The 14,436-nt window shown below is 36.6% G+C and overlaps 1 protein-coding gene across 2 annotated transcripts in view; it reads right to left on the reverse strand.

Moving 5' to 3' along the window:
* ARHGAP6 (Rho GTPase activating protein 6) overlaps positions 1-14,436 on the reverse strand; it is a gene marked incomplete at its 5' end in the record, with an annotated part of 484,952 nt that overhangs the window by 78,257 nt on the left and 392,259 nt on the right. Inside the window, one exon of one of the 2 annotated variants that reach the window (XM_080909838.1) lies at positions 3,783-3,876. The exons of the other annotated variant lie outside the window; for it this stretch is intronic. Of the gene's footprint in view, positions 1-3,782; positions 3,877-14,436 lie in introns of those variants that run through there. 2 annotated transcript variants of the gene reach the window in all.

Genomic DNA, 14,436 nt, shown 5'->3' on the forward strand with positions numbered 1-14,436 from the left:
ATGTATCTAAGTTAAAAGGATGAAAATGTAAACCCAAACACAGTATCTATATTTTATTCAGAAGTTCTTTCTTTTGAGCTAATCTTTGCATCTTTGCAAACAGATTTGAGTTTCCTATGAAATAAAATTGATTGAAATAATTTTGGGTTGAGCCTACAGTAAACTGTTATGTGTTTAGGGTTGGTCTCTAATTGGAGTATCTCACTAACCACACCCCATAATGAACTGCCCAGACCAAGAGGGCCAGGAAGGGATTTTTTTAGGTCTTGTCAAACTATTTTTGTTTTTGTGAATCCATTATGTCAGAATCATGGTGGGGAAATTATCACTGTCAAACAAGCACATTCTTTCATGTAAGGTCGACTTCAAAATCTAAGGTACCACACCTCTGGTCCAATTATCTGTGAACTTCTTGACAAGGCTCTGAACATCTTTGAGCCTCAGCTTGTTCAGTAGTACATGAAGAAAGAGGAAGAATTAACTCTCGGGCATGTGTGGATCATACAAGACAATGGAAATGAATTTCTTGTAGAGGGCTTATTAGCTCCTGACAGGCTGTGAATAAGTGATAATTTAAGTTATAATTAATATTAATCATCACTCTAAATTTGCATCTTCTTCTGAAGCCTGGCAATTTTAGTGACACGTAAAACTCTTAAAGAAACGTGTGCTGAATTTTTTAATAAATAGTTCTACTATGTGTTGGAATTGCTTTCTTTTTGTCTAGGTGTCCTTTGGATCAGGATTTCTTGAAGAAGCACAAGGTAAGCAGCTTAGAGACTAAAGAATAGTCTGCCATTTAGATCAGAGTTTTCACAAGCAAATCTTTTCTAACCGTTATCTAAGGTGGCCAATGCCACATAGTAATAATTAGTAAAGTCATGCTTCCCAGATAGTCAAATGTACTGAAGCATAGCATAAGTTGAGATACCAAGCCACACAATCAACATTTCTGCCTTGGAGTTTGTCACTTCATATAAACATGTGACAATCACAGGACACTTCCTTCTTCGTGAACTCCTGGGGAAAGCTGAGAGTGTCTATGTGGCTGTCATACCACTCACTGGCTGGACTCAAAAAATAGCTGTTCCTTTCTGCACTCAACAGGAAACAATTTTTTTCAATTGTCCTTTCTTGACTTTTTACTCCTCAGCACATTTTATGAGGATTAATACCTCTTGAATGTCATACGTTTCAGAAATTCATTTGACTCTGGCCTTTTAAATTTAAAAAAAAAAGATCTATTTTATTTTGAGCATGAACTTCAGATGATTAGAAATAGATTATAGGAACACTAGCCTACTTTGAACTTTTGCCTTCATATATTACTGTTACTTGAAGAGTGTCCAAATGCAAACATGCAAAGGCCTATTTTGTTTGTTCAACAAGCATTGGATGAGAGTGCTCCATAGGTCAGGAACTTTTCAACATACTTAAGACTCATTAATGAACTAATGAGAAAGCAGATAAACACACAGGATGACCTAGTATCTCACAGGAAGTTATAAGTTGACAAGCACTGGGAAAGCATGTGGGACAGGGCAGAGGAAGTAGGATTATTGTGGGAGCTTTGTGGACAGCCCTTACAGAAACGATTGACAAACCAGGCAGAATTCAAGAGCCAAAGATTCTACTGGTCAACATGGGGTAGTTGCTAAAAGCAATAACTTCCTTGATTTGTGCCCTGGTTCCAGTATTTGTCAGCCCTCTGGGGCTTTATCTGTGAAATGGGAATGATGAGTATTTTGCTTAATAACTCGACTAGCCAGGAATCAACAAGCTACTGCCCATGAGCCAAACCTTGAAGTTTCATTGAGGCACAGTTACAATCACATAGATACTGCCTGTGGCTATGCTCATGCTTCGATGGGAGAGCTAAACAGCTTGCAACAAAAACTGCCTGGCCCACAGAGCTGAACCATTTTAGTATCTGGCTCTTGTAGAAAATACTTTCTGACCACTGCACCATTTAAAAAGTACTAAGGCAAAGGCACATTTACATTGAACCCATTGGAGTAACATTTGTTTGGTTTTTGTTTTGTTTTGTTTTTTTTTTTATCTCTAAGATTGATGTTGGAATATATTCAAAAGAGCACATAAAGAAGTTGTAAAAGATGGCAATAATTAAGATGTTGGCAATGTATAAAGGGTATGGTGAAATACAAGGTGTTTTCTAGGGCCCTTGGGCTAATGCGATATTTCAGTGGACAAAGGGATTTATTTGTTTTCACTCTTGAAGCTCAGTCATTTTGAATCCATACGGTGTAAGGAGCAAACTAAATCTGACCGCTTGTCCTCTGGCCTCAGGAGTCTTATGCCATGTACAGGAACACATATGTACCCACATATGTAAATAAAAATGTGAAAAAGGTTAAAAGAAATGGTTATATGAAAATGTTTCATCTATGTGTGAATTATTGCTAGAACTAAAAGAAAAAATAAAAGACCATTGTCAAACCCAGAACTCTGCTAGCACCATCTGGGAAAATCAATGTCTCGTACATATTTTCTTGCAGGAAAATGCTTGCTAATGGTTAGCACAGAGGGGACACATTCACATATTCAATGACTTTAAGTGAAAAAAAAAAAGTGAGACTGAAAGGCCAGTTTCATCTCTGAATCTCTCCAGTAGAGCCATGAGTTTTTCTAGTACTCATATATTCAATTCTTAATTTTTAGCTTTGCCTAAATAGTCTATATGGAACCCAGGCTACAGAAAGCAGAAAAAAATGTTGCATGGATTAGAAATGTCTCAATTACAGGACTAATCTTCAACTGTTCTGCTTGCCATTCTATAATTAAATCAGTTCATTAAAATTAGAAGAATTGACCCTTAGTAATGGATGACACTTGAAAATTCTGCTCACATAACAAATGGCTCACCATCTACTAGTTAACACCCTATGGTCATTACTTATATTATCCCATTGGTTGCAACATCCTTGAGGACAATGACACCATTACTTTCTTCGTATTTGCAGATGGAGAAACTGATGCACAAACCTTATGTAACTTGCCCAGATTATAAAATGAGTAAACATTTTAAAATGAGTTAGAATTTGAAGTCATTGTTTCGGCTCTAGTATTTAGTCTGTCATAACCACTGCATCCCATCATCGCTCAGGATATACAAGCCCAAACCCCTTACCTTACATTAAGTAAAGCAACAGCTATTAGTAAAGTCACCCTTACATCAGCAAAAGCAGACCCTGAGCATGAGAGTTAAATTGCACTTCCTTTCCCCACAAAGCCATGTCAACAGCATATTCTTTATAGTTAGGTAAGCCAGACAGTGTTTCCAAACACAGTAGCTTAAAACCTTTCCTCTTGGTAAAATTACATGCACAATTTAGAGTTAGCCTTGTCTCCTGTATAAGTTGTTTTACAAATCCTGTTCCTGTCCCTGCAACCACAGGCAACATGTTGGAGCACATGCAAGAAGTTGAAAGAGGAAGGTAAAAACCTTTGACTCTGAGACCTCCAGGCAACCGGTTCCTGCGTCTTGCAGCAATCTAAGGATGATGCCTCTGTTAATTGCAGAGCATGCCTTCCTGCTGTGCTTTGCACATTTCCTGCTGCTTCAGCATCATCAATCAGTCTGGAAATGAGCTGTGCTCATAAATCTCCATCGGCGCAAGCAGTTTTAGCAGCCACACACCCCACATGCTGATTGTCAGCTTTTCTCCCCAAATCACAAGCTAGGTACAACAGAATTACATTTCTTATCATAATCACCTTCTGTAGAAGAAATAGGAATGTAGGTATATACATACGATGCTTACCCATGAATTCTATTCTTGGTGTCGGTGTCTTTGCTGTCTTCTCTGATCTAACTGAACTTGGCTGGGTCTAGGCACTTGACTCTGCCTTTTCTAAAAAACATCCTTTTTGATGAAAAAATGAATCTTGAAACAAAAATTCTTATCAGGTGTGAGAGAAATGTCGCAGCTGGCTCAGCTATGACTCCAGGATACTCTTTTTCTGCAATCTTTTCACCAGACCAATGAGAAGTTAGTTCCTGTCCCTTTTGAACACAAGCAAGCTGTCTCATAAAGTGAGCCAGTGAGTTCAAGAAAGAAATGAGGAGGGAAGGAAGGAAGGAGAAAGGGCTGGAGAGAGGGAGGAAAAGAAAGATAAACAGAGAGACAGACAGAGAGACAGACAGAGACAGGCAGAGAGACAGACAGAGAGGCAAACAGAATACATGCTAGGGAGGAAGAGGGAAGTGGGAGGGCAGAACAAAAAGAGAAATTGAAACTGGATTTTTCCGTTTCATATTTTAACAAGACTTTAAAAAGTACATACTGGAATTAAGAAAGGATTCTACTTTTAAAAAAAAAAATGTCCACATGAACCTACAAATAGTAATTGAATTGTAACTACAATGTGCCGTTATTAGGAATCCATCAAAGAATGTTGGATGCCTCTGGTAAACCCAGGAGAGCGTGATAAAGCACGATAAAGCCCATAGGATAAAAGTATCCTCTGCTTAGAAAAGCTTCACAGTTATGAAGCTGTATTATGAAACCACTGATTTCTTTAAAAAATAAAACACTGGATTAAAAACCAGGACAAGTTTATTCTTCTTTATAACAAACTATAATGCGTACTTCTTCATTTTTTTTTCTTTGTGGAAACAAAATTCCCTGAGAATTTTTTTTTTCTGAGCAAAAGGGTTGGAGTCCAAGTAAATAGGCACTTGACTATGTTTAGGAGAGTTCAGAAGCAAGTAGAGGTGTAAAGTCGATGGAGGGTAGCAAAATAATAAAAATTAAAACTTACTTTATGCATATAACAGCAATCATTTAAAAGAGGACATACATTTAAAAACCATGAAGGGGTAATGGAGGGAGAAATAGAAAGGAAGAATGATATAATTATTTTGTAATCTCAAAAAGAGTCATTGTCACTAAGTATCTTTATATCTGTGAAATCCATATGCTAGCAAGACAAATACAATTTAAAAATACGTCTTTGTTTCCCTGTCAATATGAACTTATAATTCTCTCATGGGTCTCAAGTGAATTTAAACAGAATAATTGCTGTGGTTGTAATGGACAGAGCAATGATTTCATGGAAAATCTTACTTATTCTAATGTAGGGATTCAGTATGATTTTATAGGAATTCTATGAGGTTAATCATGAAAGATAGACAGTCTCTGTTCATGGTATGTATTTAGCATGAGGAAATAACTTAAAAAAATAAAATGCTACATGTTGTTCCTTACTAGAGGTATTAAAGGAAAAACCAGAGTAAAATTTACCTGTTACTGTACATATATCTATCTACATTAACCTCATATCTCCACTGTTGAAAGTGCTCTGGCAGATAAATAACCAATATGTTTCAAATAATGCTAGATAACCATCCATTCAATATTAGGCACACATTTAAAGTTATCTGATATCATCACTTCACATAAAACTAATAAATATGTAATTTTATTTTTCATTATTAGCTCCTTTTGAAATACATGATATTATTTGATTCAGATGGTGTCAAGCATTTTTCTAAGTATGTTGTAGGTACTGACTTATTTACTTCTAAAAACATTTCTAAGTGGTAAGTTAGGGACATTTCTGTCTCTCCACTACTGAGAAAAAGGGAAAAGGATCTCTGAGAAAGTAAGTCATTTGCCCAAAGATTCACAACTTTAGAGTGGTGCAGCTGTCACATTAGTCCCTGTGGAACTTACAAATCAATCAGAAGACAGTCACAGTCCACAGTCGTTAACAGTAGAAGCTGTTTAATCAATGTTCAGTAAGAAAGAGATCAGATTAGGCAATATCTAGTACTTAAGGCAGGATTGCTCTATCCATCTCTTGTTATAATTTTATATATATGAGTATTTGCATGAATGTATTTTGTGTGTACCACATTTATGATGTATTAATAAATTCCAGAAAGGGGGCATCTGTTCTTCTGGAGCTGGAATTACAGGCAGTTGTGACCCCATGTGGGTGCTAAGAACTAAACACAGATCATCAGCCAGACTAGTAAGTGTTCTTAGCCACTGAACTGTCTCTCCAGAGCTGATTATTTATCATCACCATTCTTATATTATTATTGTTGTTGTTGTTGTTTTACCATCTTGTTGTGTGGCCCTGGTTGACCTTGAAGTTGTTATATAGACCAGGCTGGCTTCTAACTCACAGATATGCCTGTGCCTCCCAAGTGCTGGTCTTAAAGTCATGTACACCATGCCTGGCCAATTGGGATGATGATGATGATGGTGATGAAATCCTAAAATTAATTTGTTTGGTGTGGATATATTGGGACATGGGACAAAGAAATCCAAGCACATCCTCCAGTCAAGTCTACTTTTGTGACTTTAGTGAGATATTTTAAAATAATTATATGTCATGTCAGTAAATATGTCATGAGAAAGTGACTACTTCTTGAAGTGAATAATCACAACCTGAAGAAACAATGTTTTGATAATGCAAAGTTTATGAGTAATAGCAAATCAAACCTTTCAAAGGAAATAGAGAAATGATGGAAAAGTTTGGTACTTGGCATTCATTGGAAAACACATTTATGCCAGAAAAAGGATGAAGATAAGGAAGCCTCATTAAGATTTAAGTATCAGCCCTTTGAGTAGAACCACTAAGGGACCCAAAAGTTTTCCAAACAGCATTGGAACAAAAAAATCAGGAAACAGCATTTGTGAGACTTATGCTAATCAGAAAAATATGCTGTGAACACAATGGTCTTCTTTCAAACACTCAATCCTTCACCATGAAGAGTGTCAAATAGCAATTCATAACCTCAGAATCCATGTGTTATCATTCATAGTACCTTGTAGGCTTTGCTCGTGTTTATAAAATTGGTGATATTTTACACATTAATGAAAAAATACTGTAGAATCACTTTCTCAAGTGTTTTGAGTGAATATGTTTCTGATTGTGTCACTCTGGCTTAAGCCAAGTTCCTTATGGCAGCCAATACAATGTGTGTTGACGTAAATAGAATAAAACCAAATAGTTACTACATAATAGTAAGTAAGCATCACAGTAATTGAAATTAAACACATGCACATTATGTGCTAACCAATCTATGGATACCATGGATTCCCTTGCACAATTTCATTAGACAGAAGTTATAGGAAGTCTATGACAAGGAAAAGACTTGCTGCTCAGAAAGTCTGTAGTCGTGAATTCATGGGCATTCCATTAGACTTCACTGCCCAGTCTTACTTGTAAGTTAATGATTAGTCAGATGAGTGGGCTCTAGCTGGTGGAATATGAGAAGAAGTGATAGGTTTTATTTTTAGTCCTGGTCCATAAAACCTGGGCAGAACTCAATGGCATGTGTTGTACTCCTGGGTATGGGCCATACCTCACTGTATTTGTGTTTACTCTACTCCTTTGCCCTTTAGTCCTGGTTGTCTTTGAGATTTCCTTGAACTACCTGAATATGGTAGGGGATGTTGTTGTGACAAATCTGAACCTAAGACATTAGAATTCTTTACAACTAGATTTTCATTTTTACATACCTTGCCCCTTCAAATAAATCTAACTAGGCTGTTAGGCAATCTTGTCTATAGAAAGAGACATGAAGAGACCACATGAAAAATAGCAAAGGTTTGCTTGTCCCATTGTCTCAATAAAACTATCCCTAACTAATCTCCCAGATGAATAAAGTCTTCTAATTGAACACTATCAAGTTCAGAAGCACTACCTAGTTGAACTCATTCCATGTTAGAGAACCAATTAATAATTGGTTTAATCCACGAAGGCTTGGAATGGTTTGTTTGCTGTGCATTTGTATGTCACAGAAATCTCTTGTGTTGAAAGTGATGGGCCCAGTTTGTACCTTTAAATTGTTTTATCCCACCAATTTTGATTACCTTCAGAACTGGAATGAAGGGTAAACTTTCACTGAGAGATCCGGATATGTATCTGATGGATCTATTACTTACTACCCATGCCTTTGCATGTCCTCATAAATAACAGGCTTTTATAGTCTGAAACTGCAGCCTTCCTTTTGTCTGCCCCATGGCAGTATGGCATAGCTTTCTCTTTTCATGTTTCCTTGGAAGGAGAGGAAGGTGATCAAGTGGATAGTAAAATTAAAAAAAAAAAAAAAAAAAAGACCTTTATGTACTGATTCACAGAACATGTGGGAAGTCCTTCAGTGATAGAGCAGATAAATGTATTTTGGCATCCTTCACATTTTAAATAGTATAAACCCAAATACTAGAAATAGATAATTCTATTATTTTTCATAACTAGAACTGGATCCCAAGATAGTATGATGAAATTTCACTTAGATCACTACTATTACTGATAGATCTTTTTGGTCTGCTTAACCTCTTTTGACAGGTAGCACTGAGTTGCCTTTTAGATCTGAATTAATAAGACTATACCTAAAATTGCAAATTGTGAAGGATATTTTCATTCATCTATTCCTTTAAGGAGCTCAGTGCAAATGTGGCATCTCTTAGGTTAATCCTTTGGATTACTGAGAAGTCAAGAGGCTTTCTGACCAGCAAAAGCATGGGAAGATTCTGCTTTCTCTCATAGCCACCACTTACTTTTTGAACTCTATACCTGGTGCTCCTTCTGCATTCTAGGCATTATGACCATGACCCTATTTCTAGTATCCTCCTTTGGCTTCTCGTGATGTATTTACAAGAAGAATAGTGATTAGATGTTTCAGATACAAAATATGCCATTAATGTAGACCATTAGGTAGCTAGAATACTACTCAAGACCATGAAGCTGAAAGTCAAAACAACAGTAAGGAAACTCTAACATTAATGCCTGCTTACCACATTCATGAATATTCTGTAATGGAGGCAGTGATTTCACAGTCAGAGCAAGGGTTGAGGGTAATCTCTTTATAAGAAGGGAGATTTTTGCCCAAATAGATTGGCATCCTAGAAAGCCAGAATGGCTTGTTATATTGGTTCATTTGAAGAAAAAGAGAAATTATTTATTTATTTTTAGTAAGAGGCTAATAGTTAATTTAGTAAAATCTTCCTTGGAAGAGCAAATGAACAAGTGCTTGAAGTGAAAATATAAAGCCATTATATTTCTAAACTGCAGAGAAGTCTAGCTTAAAAAAAAATCTTTACTTGTATATTTTATGTGGGTGGGAGTTTTTTCTGCATGTGTGTTCCTGGTTTTCACAGAGGCCAAAAGAGTGTATTAGATCCCTTAAGGCTGGAGTGACAGATGGCTGTGAACCATCAGGTGGGTTCTGAGAATTGCACAAGGGCCCTTTGGATGCTCTTAACCACTGAGACATCTCTTTAGCCCTGATATTTAGCTTTAAGGGTGTTCTCAAAAGAACTCTCCAAAGCAAAATTAGTTAGGCCAGAAATAGTGACCCAATCTTTCAGAAGAAATAAAAAATGCACACCATTTTATCTTATATACCTGGAGGGAAGTTATATCTAAATAAGGTCATTGCTTACTGGTTCTCACAAAGAAACTTTCCTGAAGCTGCTTTTTCTGACCTCTACTTCCATAATGAAGAACAGTAGATTGTTTTTGTTGTTGTTGTTGTGAAATATTGGTTTTTTTCTTGCAACTTTATTTTAAAAGGAGAGATATATGTACAGATTTTTAAAAGCATTTTGGCATGAAACTATATGAATATATTTTTTGTCAGTACTTGATTCTTTTAGATTGTAAGATTGGATGCTGCTTTTTTATATGATGATGCTACTCAATGAAAGACACTCATTATTAGCACAATGTCACATGAACTCTCTACAGGGCAGGGCACTTATTCCAAAACGGGCAATTTCATTTCTTGCTGAGAAAAGAATAAGAAACACAAAAATGTTGAAATTATATTACTTCAAACTAAAGAACCCAGATTCCAAAGCCGATATTTACAAATCAACATGCAATTGAACAAGCCCTGAACATGGGTGCATATCATATCTGGGAGACAAAAGCTTACCCTGAAAAATTTTGAACAGAACAAAATAGGCAAAATCAAAATATCCACCCGAGGGGATTTTTTTCCCACCCTTTCTTTGCAGTTCTACATTGTACTGTATTTTGCTTCATCAACTGCCCTTACTGCTTTGCAAGCTCCCTCCTCCCAGAAGATTGCTTCTGTAATGAAAAGTAAACCATTTTTTTTCAGATTTATAGATTTGATGAACTTACTCCATTAACAATTAAAAGTATCACCAAAAATATAAAACTTGTAGTTCTAATTTGTTGCTTGAAATGTGCTGGACAATAGGTCTCCTAGCATTTGTTTATCATTTATCTTATTAAGCACTTTCAATAATTAACTCACAACCAGCATAAACTGTAACACTTTATTTGATGTAAAAAAAAAGTAGCATGTGCATTTTCAGTTCAAGGCTGACAGTTAATTTATCTAAACTTCCACTTGTAGAACAATTGATCAAGTAAGCTTTTTCCTTGTTAATTAAATTCTTCAACAGTTTATATATATATATATATATATATATATATATATATATATATATATATATATATATATATATATATATATATATATATATATACTATCTATTACTTTCTCCCTTCTTCTCTTCCCCTACCACCCCGGTCAATACCCTGCTCCTCTTTACCTGTCCGTTTCCTAGATTGATGACTTTTGATTTTCTTTCGTGATCCATTTGATTTAACCATGGCAATCTGAGTGACTAATGGAGCCTGGTGGGGTCATCAGTAGGTACAGCACTGAAGGTAGTGACTCCCTCTCTCCTTGAGTCTATCAGCAGGAAATAATTCAGCAGTGAAGCATAAGGCCCCTTGGGCTCATTTTCCATCCACCCTTGTTGCTGGTGTTCTTAGTTGTGTGTAAGACCAATGAACATGTCCACAGTTATTAATAACATAGAATCACAATATCTGAGTTTTGGCCAAAAAACCTCACATTTCACAGATATTTTTTCTATTGGTGAGTTTGTGCTTACCCTGCCCTATCCTCCAGAATATTGTGGCCAAATAGAACTTTATATGTTTATAGAAATATTGGTTATACCTTCTGTCTGACAAGGTGATCATTGGTCACACATGGCTGATGTGCATTTGAGGTGATGCTTGACTAAATTTAGATTTTTACTTAAACTTAATTGCTTTCTAATCCAAATAGCTACTCTGATAACATGGATATAGATCAAATCAACTAGACTCCTTGGAGTTGGGAAATCAGGCAATAATAGGTATAAAAATCTCTTTTACTAGGCTGAGAACCACTGTAAGGATTAATGACTCTACAGAACTATCAAATGACATGAATTCCGTAAAATTTTTCTAGGAGGTGGTAATATTTTTCCAGATTTCATCAAACACTTGTTCTGAACTGTGGCTTCTCTGTGTCCAGCCTTTACTACTAGTTTCTTGCACCCATCCATTGTCACATGATGCATGACCTGTCTTTATGCTTTCACTGACTGATCTTGGCAAATTTCCCCTATGCTGCAGGCATAATATGACTGACCTCATTTTGAACTTGAAAGCCAGATAGTCTTTCATCTCTGCCATAGGCAGTAGACATAATCTAATAATGCTACTGATTAAGACAAGTCTCTAAACTTATCTACTTTTAATTTAAAATTCTTTTTCACATCCACAGGATTGCTCCAGCTGCCCTAGGATGGGGACCATTTCTAATCAGATCAGTTAAGCAGCTGCCAATCTGCTCATTTTAATTCCCCTTTACTCTTTAAATCTGGCGCTGGATTGGTACTGCATTGCTGAGTGTACGCCAGCCCTCATCTACTCCTTCTGCAGTGATTTGAATGTGGAACTAATTGGTAGAATTGGAGTTTCAAAGAGGGCTCTGAGGTCCCAGTGATCAGCTTTGAATTCTAATGCTGTCTTTTCTGATTTACCCACCATTCTAAGTGTCAGTTACTTGCTATATAAAATTAAGACAAAAAAAATGGAAAAAAATGAACGTATTTTTTATGGTAAGTGAAATGAGCCACATATTCTCCTCAGCCTGTATTGTTATGTCTCTCTCACGCATGTGCAAACAAACAAACAAACAAACAAAAACAAATAAATGCAATCTCAGGATAAAAAATTAGTAAGACTCAGAATCTAGAAATAAGCAAACTGGTCAGTATCGAGGCAGACTATTATTCTATTGACTTATTGGTAATTACAACTGTTGCCACTTAACATATCCCCATGGTCAACACTGATTTGTGCACATGTACGTTCTCTACAGTGATGTTTGCTGCTTTTCCCCTTGCTACCAACTCATCTACAGGTACAATTTTTCATGTAAGGAACTATGACATGACAAGCTATTAGTGCCATGAGAGGTTAAAGGCAGCCCAGCTATTCAGTGTACACAAGTGAGGATTGCTCATCAATATCTCACAACGCTAGAACAAGCAGAGGGCTGTGTATATTCCCAGGTGTCAAAAATTTCTGGGGCAATAAGAAATATCCTGTGGATAGAACTTGTATCTAATATTATCCCTAGCCTTTACTGTGCACTTAGAGCTTTAACTACCAATCCAAATCTTTGAAAAGACGTGTATTAACATTCTCTCTCTCTCTCTCTCTCTCTCTCTCTCTCTCTCTCTCTCTCACACACACACACACACACACACACACACACACACACACTCTGTATGTGTGTGTGTGCATGTGTGTTTACAGATGAAGAAATCAGGGCAAAGGAAGATAAAGGAACTTGTACCCTGATAGACTGCATGGGGTTTAGATTCAAATTCAGGATTCTTATGCTGATATTCTGTGCTGCCTTTCCACATCTCTCTCCTACTCAAGTCAGTTCTTCAGAATGACTAGAAATGTGAGAGCAGCTTTATGCTCACCTCCAGGCCTCTCTTCTTTGATTTTCTTGTAAAGTGAAGTTTTGAAGTTTGTACCTTGCCTATGATGAGAAATAATTCAAACACATATACAGAAACAGTCCTTGAATTTGGGATGGCAACTGTTGCTCAGTTTAGCAAACTACAACCCTGGCCCTCATAATCTCAGAATGTGTTTGTTTGTTCATTTCTTTGTTTGAAAATCAAGTTTTATTGGAATGCACATATCCAGTCATGTCTATATTGCCTTGATTGTTTTCCTAACGATGATAGTGTTCACTACACAATAAAGCTGGTATGATTTGCCAAACTTTTATTTAAAAAAAGAAAAGGTGGGGGACAAAATACTCATGGGAGGAAGTACAGGGACAAAGAGTGGAGCAAAGATTGAAGGAAAGGCCATCCAGAGATTGTCCCAGCTGGGGATCCATCCCATAGACAGACACCAAACCCAGACATTATTGCTGATGCCAACAAGTGTTTACTTACAGGAGCCTGATATGGATGTCTCATAAGCTGTTAAAGCCTTACTGATACAGATGAGGATGCTTGCAGGTATTCATCAGACTGAACAGAGGGACCCCAGTGGAGGAGTTAGAGAAAGGTCTGAAGGAGCTGAATGGGTTTGCCACCCATAGGACAAAAATATCCACCAACCAGATACCCCAGAGCTCCCAGAGACTAAATCACCAACCAAAGAGCATACATGGAGGGACCCATGGCTCCAGACGCATATGTAGCTGAGGATAGCCTTGTCTGGCATTAATAAGAGGAGAAGTCTTTGGTCTTGTGATGTCTTATTTTCCCAGAGAGGTCAGGTGGTAGAAGGTGGGTAGGAGGGAGATCATGCTCATAGAAACTGGGAGAGTGGGTATGGGAGAGGGGGGAACCAGAAAAGTGCAAAACATTTGAAATGTAAATATATATAATATACAATTAAAATAAATGCCAATAAATAAAATATTCAATTAAAATAAAAAGACAAAAAAGGGAAAACAAATCACGAGACATGTGACAGAGAAGATGGATACTAATGTTTCATGGAGTGTTTTTCTATTCTAAAAGCAAAGTAAATTTATCTTTTAAAACATCTATGTACCTAAAAGGATATAGGTTAGTAACTTCACAGACTTGGGAATTTAACATTATGATACACATTAAGAATTGTTAGCTTTCATATGTGGCCACCCATGTTGGAGTGGGCATTTCAGTGATATAGCTGCTTTTGAGTTACTAAAAATAGAGTGGTTCATCATTCTTGTCTTGAGAAGAACAACTTCACTGGTATATTGTTAGAGCTTTATCTAAGATAAAAAGATATTTGTTCATGTCTCCTAAGGAAAACTCACACCATATCCCTATATAGGGACATTATTAATGAAACAAAACAGAACATCAAATAAACAAGTGAATAATACCTTCTAAAACAGAATTATATGTTTCCTATGTATGCTATAAGGAATGAGTTAAAACATGGCCATAGGAAATCTATTTTGTGTTAAAGAAAATAAACTTGATTCTTTGAAGGGGTCAAGTAACCTAGCCATTTGACATATGTAGACAATCACAGGGGATGTCTAACTTAGGGAGGGGACTGGAGGGGTGGGGATGTTTAAATGTCAGCTCATTTCCCAGAGAAATGTAACAT

Source organism: Micromys minutus (assembly GCF_963924665.1).
Source record: "Micromys minutus genome assembly, chromosome: X".
NCBI classification, from domain to species: Eukaryota; Metazoa; Chordata; class Mammalia; order Rodentia; family Muridae; genus Micromys; species Micromys minutus.